The sequence below is a fragment of the Amphiura filiformis genome, chromosome 19 (genome assembly GCF_039555335.1).
Source record: "Amphiura filiformis chromosome 19, Afil_fr2py, whole genome shotgun sequence".
NCBI lineage: Eukaryota > Metazoa > Echinodermata > Ophiuroidea > Amphilepidida > Amphiuridae > Amphiura > Amphiura filiformis.
The window spans coordinates 23289271-23297558 of record NC_092646.1 but is presented as its reverse complement, the minus strand read 5'-3'; positions in this window follow the sequence as shown (position 1 = coordinate 23297558).

Here is an 8288-nt window from a genome sequence, read left to right as displayed (position 1 = left end):
TGAAACATCATTATTACTACTACATGTAATAGCACTAGTTATATGTACAGATTTCTTTAGAATAGCATTAACATGTTTAGTGTCATCACTCATATTATTTACAATATTTATATCATTTGTTATATTATTTACATGAACATTGTTATTACTACTACTAGGAATATTGTGGGAACAATTGTAATTTACAGAAGTACTTTCAGGATAAACATCTGCTTTTTCAAAACATAATCTACTTGTATCATCACTATTACCTTGGTCAATAACATCAAAAACACTTGAATGAAAATGAATGAATGGATGATTGTGATGAGAGGGAGTGACTTTATGAGCACAATAGGTATCACTTGAGACATGATGATGAGGTGAATAAATAGAATTTACATTTTGGCTATTGATGTTATTATTAGAATTATTTACAATAGTCATAGATGAAGAAGATGTGTTATCATTACATGTAGAACCTATACAATATGAATGATCAGTTTGATTGCTTGAAATAGTCCTTTTAATTTCACATTGTTTTTCACCATGTTCACTATATATACGAGAAGAAAGACCTATGTTCCTTGCTGATGTTGACTCCACATAAAAGGGGTTGACTGAGAGTCTATTACATTTCTAAAGTTCCTTACAAGTCTGCTGATGCAATGGTTGTTCAGGTGAACCTTGTCCCAATATAGGTCTTCTCTAATATGTCCTCCTTCTGTAACAAATGATGAGGCATGGTCTGCAAATGATACGCGTGAGCACTAAGCGCGACAATTTCGTTCAAAGATGGTGTTCAGTTCATATATAACTCCGTTTAAGACATTACTTCTTGCAAGGGGGATCAGTCGGGGAAGAATACTTGATACAATGATGTGCGCGTTAGGAAATTTCTGAAGAGCTGCATTGACAAGACGTCTCGCTTTGGCTTCACAAGCCTCGGTTGATTCTCGCTTTACATTATTAGTCCATGCTTGTAGGATGACATGTTTTGGGTTTACATACTCACAATCCTCTACAAGTCTCTGAATCTCAACTATGGTTGCTCCACTCTTAGCAAATACTTTTGTGGACCTTCCTTTGTAGAATCTATCTTCATCAATCCGCTTGCATATAGAGTTACTAAAATTAGGATCTGTGGGCATTCTTTCGGCGGTGGTTTCTCACTAGTACTTTTTGTAGGTTGTCTTGTTGGTCTTGGAGTTGGTTTAGTAGTAGGCCTTGACTTTGCTGAGTTAGCGGGGACATGTTTGTCTGGGGTCATCAAGTCGATGCTGGGGCTGAAGGAACAGCAGTTTCTGCTACCTGATCAAATAAAGCGCTGTAGGAATTTGATGTTGTTACTGCTGGTGCACTTTCTGTTGGCTGGGATAGGCGACTTGCTGTTTTGGGAAGTTCAAAGTTCTGCACATGGGTCTCCTTTAGACTGAAAATTTCAGCCTCTAGTACACTGTTACGCTCACTGAGTTCGCGAAATGCTGATGAAATCTGGGTAAAGTTTTGTCGCAAGTCTCTAAATTCTTGTAGCTGTGAGGTGAAATCCTTTACCTTGTCTTGCAGGCTTTGAATTTTCCTTCTGAGTTGAGGTGTTTCATCTGGAGCGGAGTCAGTTTGAGTTTGTGCATCACAAGATGTAACTCTAGTTTGAACAGAAGAGTCTGTCATCAGTTCGTGATTGAGTTCAAATGTTGGCAGATTTTCACTTTTGTCCGATGATGAGATAAGCGTGGTTATGTGTTGGCGTAGAAGTAGAAGGACCAGGTGTGAAGGGGAAGGCTGCAACATTCTCTTCTGCTAATTTGTTACCAATTTCTGTTAAGATGGTATCTATCCAAGTTTGATGGAGTGATCCTTGTACTGAGATAGTGTTGGTAGATGCATAGCAAGTGATGGTTACATGTTGTAGTGTATCTCCAGGCATAACACATCTGAAGATACGGCCGTACCTGCCCTTGTCTTCTGCTGTACCATATCTAGCACATAGTTCATAAGATAGTTGATCAAATATATCTGGGTTGACAGCTATTGTTGTTGACATAGTTTTTGGTTCAATTTTCCACATAGAGTGATCAAATATGTCCACATTTGTAAATCCATTGAAAGTACCATGGAAAGACTGCCATAGATGATTGACAGCTCCCTTTGTTATGCTCGTTAAGTTCATTGTTATATAGGCAGGATGTTCTTGGAAGAAAATCAATACCAGTGATGTAGAGTTGTAGTCCAAGTTGAATTATAATACAAAATATGAAATCAAATGTCATATATTTTCTCCAAAACAGTGATCAAGTTTATAAAATAAAGTTGATCAGTAAATTCCAGACATCAAGATGAAGATGTTGATATAAAATTCAATAGGTAATCCAAAGTAAAAACAGCGTAATTATGGTGATTTGTCAGAGCTCATGTGGAGTGATGCACACTAGTTGAACAGCAGCTTGATGTCTCCAATTGGGATGGCACAAAGGTGCAACATAGGTTTTATTGCAAAGACGAGGACAGACAAGTAGTTACAACACATCTGTCTAACCGTGGGTTTCGCTATTATTTAGAATAAATGCTTTTACTAGTTTCTATAAAACCACAAAATTACTAAAAAAACTATAAAAAAACTAAAAAAAAAAAAAAAAACGCACCTAAAATTAAAAGTAGAAAGGTAGATTTGAAGAAAGATAAAAAAGAACATGTCAAAAAGTTAAAATTAAACGAGAATGAAAAACGGAACCGGTGCCCGGACCATGCTCTCTTCAGCATGTCTTCAGTTCCAAAGTCTGACGCTCTATCAATTGAGCTATACGATCCTGATATACTGAAACAGTCGTTATTATGTCAATACAATTGATTGGTGTTACAACATACTTAGATGGAATGCATAGCCACCCAGTGCCAGTATATATTTGCTCAAACTCCAAATACAACAAGCAACCAATTTTATTGAGGGCGTTTCTTGGGTATATCCTTGTAGACGGGGTTTTACGGTATTCTCTATCACACGGTAGACTGCAGTGTCTGCATCATCATGAAAAACGCTTGATGAGGTGTGCACATTGGGCGCACATAGCGTGTTGTAAGCGTAGTGCATTTTACGCCACACAGTATGCGAAACTGAATCTGCAGACAAGTTTCGTTCATTTTAGAATAAATGGAGTTTACATGAAGGTAACTTATTTTTTTCCTAAATAAAACTAGTTTTATTAAAATAATCTTTTAGCAGACTAAGAATGCAGAATAAACGATATGAATTTTTGTTTTTACTATCCCCTATGGTGTGATAGATGACAGGCAATAATTATGCAAGTTGCTCATGAAATTTATGTAAGTGTAAAGTAAGTCGAAATTTGTGAAAATAAAACTTTCACGAAAATAACAGGGTGTATGGTAAACCTGTCTGTCGTCTACCGGAGGGGAGAGGATAGGTTAAAGCAAAAATTAATATTGTTCGTTCTGAAAAAATACAACTTTGATATAAAATTGGATCGATGGAGCCCATATTTATTGGTCAAGCTTTGACTTCCAAGATATTGAATGAGATGTATACAAGTCCAATAAACTCACAGCGAGACCAATAAATATTTGGTGTAAAGCCTTTATCATTATTATGTTTTGGGATCCAACATTTTCACACACTTGGGATTCATCAAAACATAATAATGACATGTTCTGGGTTTTGTATGAAAGAGTTACATTTGAGAAAGGTATCACACAGTTCGGCAGTATCATGTTTTGTTGGTCAAAGGGCTGACATTCTCAAAGTTGTAAATCTATGGCATATTTTAATAAAGTGTAGGCTTTACTTTCGACTCCTTAGTGCCAGAAGTGGGTAAGTGCAATAGCTGCCCTGTGAACATTTGGCACACACAGTATATTGTACTCATCTACACATGGCAGTTGCACATGGCGCTTACCCACTTCTGGCACTGAGCAGTCACATTGTCAGTCTGCGACATAATGTGATACAGGTTTGGATGGATGACCATTGGGGAAAAGGTCTTTTTTCAAGGCAGTTCATTTTTTAATTATCTTTATAATATATTTTGATAATTCTTCGCAGCTCAGTGATTTTTGACTTTCAAAATAATGGTAAGATACTAAGTTTTGATGAATGTGTATGTCTCACATAGTGTGTTTATTTTAATATGGTAAGTTGGAAAAGACATGAAATAAAAGGTACATTAAAATTCCTGCAATCTGTGCATTGTGTTGTCATGTTTTATCAGACGATAGTCATGAGTTTTACTCTGCTTTGTTCTTATCAGAGAAGTCAAATAACTGTCCAAAAAGAGGTGTCTAATTAGCATGACTATAATATTGGATAATAAGAAGACACTTCAGCACGTATTGACGAATTGGAAAAAATATAAAGAATTTAATTTTCATCATTATGACCTAAATCCTCTGCCTCTGGCCTTTTGTTTGTCAAAGGTTAAATTCTATTCAAGGTATATAACCATGGTAACCCAGAATCCAGTTTTAAAGCCATAATGTACGATCTTATAATATGGAATTAATTAATTTTGTTCGAACCTGATTTCTTGGCATATTTGTAATGTTTACACATGTCCCAACTTGCACCTAAGTGGAATCGGCCAAATTTGTTGTGTTTGTAGGTCAACACAGCAAAGTACGACATAGTCATATTATGGGTTTATGTCCTCCCATAGAACTGCAGGTTAAACAGCCAAACTAACCAGTGGGGTTTCTTTCACTTGATTATGTTATTTCAACTTAAAATGGACAGAAACCCTTCTCGACAGTTATTACTAGTATTATTTCAGCATTTTGAATATAGAGCAAATTTAAAATTTGAAGGAAATCATACATTATGGCTTAAAAGGGGTATTTCATGATCCTAGCATCCTCTTTTTATGACATTTTTCAGATAGATAGATATCAAATGATTACTATTTTCAGTAGATAGCAACTGCTTACTATCTTCAGTAGATAGCAACTGCTTACTATCTTCAGTAGATAGCAACTGCTTACTATCTTCAGAAGATAGCAACTGATTACTATCTTCAGTAGATAGCAAATGATTACTATCTTCAGTAGATAGCAAATGATTACTATCTTCAGTAGATAGCAAAATATGGTTACTACCCAGCAAACACAAAAACGTTTTAAAAACGTTATAAATAAGTTATATTTTGGTTTAGGTAAAAACGTTAAAATGTCGGGTTATATAAAGGTCATGAAAACGTTTTAAAACGTTTTATATGAAAACACACTACAACAATGTTTTTAAAATGTTTTTAAAAATGTTATTGTAAACTATTTTCGGAAACGATTTTTGCCAAATATTTTGTCAACATAACATTATGTTAAAATATTTGCACTCAGCAAGCACAGAAACGTTCGTAAAATGTTTTATTCAAAACGTTTTAAAAACATTTAAATGTCGGGTTATATAAAGGTCATGAAAACGTTTTTAAAACGTTATTGCAAACATTTTTCGCAAAATATTTTTTCAACCCCCAAAAAACATTTTGTTTAGAATGTTTTGTATCAAGTTTTCAAGAATGTTTTTGGAATGTTATTAAAACGTTTTTATACCCTTTATATAACCCGACATTTAAACGTTTTCTGTAAAACATTTTGTGTTTTGGGGCAGTAGATTATCAAAAAATGTTTTCAAATGTTATGAAAAGGTTTTATACCCTTAATATACCCTTTATATAACCTGACATTTAAACATTTTCTTACAACCTTTTATAACATTTTGTGAATGATGTTGAAAACGTTTTGTGTTTGCTGGGTATCTTGTAATCTTCAGTAGATAGCAAATGATTACTATCTTCAGAAGATAGCAACTGATTACTATCTTCAGTAGATAGCAAATGATTACTATCTTCAGAAGATAGCAACTGATTACTATCTTCAGTAGATAGCAAATGAATACTATCTTCAGAAGATAGCAACTGATTACTATCTTCAGTAGATAGTATCTGATTACTATCTTCAGTAAATAGCAAACGATTACTATCTTCAGAAGATAGCAACTGATTACTATCTTCAATAGATAGCAAATGATTACTATCTTCAGTAGATAGCAACTGATTACTATCTTCAGTAGATAGCAAATGATTACTATCTTCAGTAGATATCAGTGAATACTATCTTCATTAGATATCAATGAACACTTTCTTCAGTAGATAGCATCTAATTGCTATTGATTACTATCTTCTGTAGATAGCATCTGATTACTATCTTCTATCTGATTACTCGTCAGTAGATAGCAACTGATTACTATCTTCAGTAGATAGCATCTGATTACTATCTTCAGTAGATAGCAAATGATTACTATCTTCAGTAAATAGCAACTGATTACTATCTTCAGTAGATAGCAAATAATTACTATCTTCAGTAGATATCAGTGAATACTATCTTCAGTAGATAGCAACTGATTACTATCTTCAGTAGATAGCAAATGATTACTATCTTCAGTAGATAGCAACTGATTACTATCTTCAGTAGATAGCAAATGATTACTATCTTCAGTAGATATCAGTATACAAATATTAACTGTCTATGAGTGTGATGGTCAAAATATAATCACGAGGTGAAAGATGGATTGTTCCATTCCACGAGCCGGAACGGCGAGTGGAATGGAACAATCCATCTTTCACCGAGTGATTATATTTCGACCATTACACAAATTTAAGACAGTTAATATTTGTTTTATATCACTCGTACATAAATTCTATTACTAAATACTATTTTTCGTCAACATAACACCATGTTTTGCCGTGATATACTTCACATTTTGGGGTCCACCCCATAACTAAATCGGCGAGTCCAAGAGTCAGCGCTCGGCTTGGCGCACTACGGCAGAGCGCTATGATGGTAAAGACTATCACACGGAGGAGGTGATAGTAAAAATGGCAAACGGTAATCAACCAATGAACTGTCTAGAATTTATGTATGAGTGATATAATATACAAATATTAACTGTCTATGAGTGTGATGGTGAAATATAATCACTCGGTGAAAGATGGATTGTTCCATTCCACGAGCCGGGCGGCGAGTGGAATGGAACAATCCATCTTTCACCTCGTGATTATATTTCGACTATTACACAAATTTAAGACAGTTAATATTTGTTTTATATCACTCGTACATAAATTCTATTACTAAATACTATTTTTCGTCAACATAACACCATGTTTTGCCGTGATATACTTCACATTTTGGGGTCCACCCCATAACTAAATCGGCGAGTCCAAGAGTCAGCGCTCGGCTTGGCGCAGGCTACGGCAGAGCGCTATGATGGTAAAGACTATCACACGGAGGAGGTGATAGTAAAAATGGCAAACGGTAATCAACCAATGAACTGTCTAGAATTTATGTATGAGTGATATAATGAATACTATCTTCATTAGATATCAATGAACACTTTCTTCAGTAGATAGCATCTAATTGCTATTGATTACTATCTTCAGTAGATAGCATCTGATTACTATCTTCAGTAGATAGCAAACGATTACTATCTTCAGTAAATAGCAAATGATTACTATCTTCAGTAGGGTAGGTGCAGGTAATATGGGACAGCAGGTAATATGGGACACCTGTTTTCATTTTAACAAAAAGTAGCTTTAGAGAAGGTAAACACTTTAAGTTGATTTGTTAAGTGTTTAGAGACATCAATTGTGCTTCTAGAAATGCAGTTTTGGAGTCTGTGTATCAAACTCTTGGAAATCAATGCCAAAAAGAGTGAAATTGCCCAAAAAATTATGTCGCTTTTTTTTTGGCCTGATATAAAATCAATGACGTCACATTTTATGATTGTGTATCCAAAAACTCTGGTACTGAGGGGCATTTGTCATTTTTATGATCTTTAGGTGATGGGTTAAGCTTATCAGCAGGTAAAATTCCACTGACAAGTGGCACTTTCCTTTATAAATGATTATTTTCTCTGATTTTCAACTGAATGGGTGCAGGTAATATGGGACACATAGGAAATTGTGTGCATTGTCAATGCGAAAAGCAAAACTATTTAGAAAATTGAATTTTCTTGTAGAAATTTGCATTTAACATTCAAAATCATGTAACAAAAATGTTTTTAGAACAAAAGAGTGATTTTCTGAACTTTTTGATTTTCACCATAGAGATAACACAGTGTCCCATATTACCTGCACATGCAGGTAATATGGGACACTTGACGATGACGTCATTTTGACGTCATAGCGCCCAAACAAACATAAAAACAAGGTAACATTGCCTGTTTTATTAATCTTAAAGGACAGGTTGTTCATCATAACAATCTCTTGTGGGCATATCTTCTTTAGTTTTTATGCAAATAAGCTAAA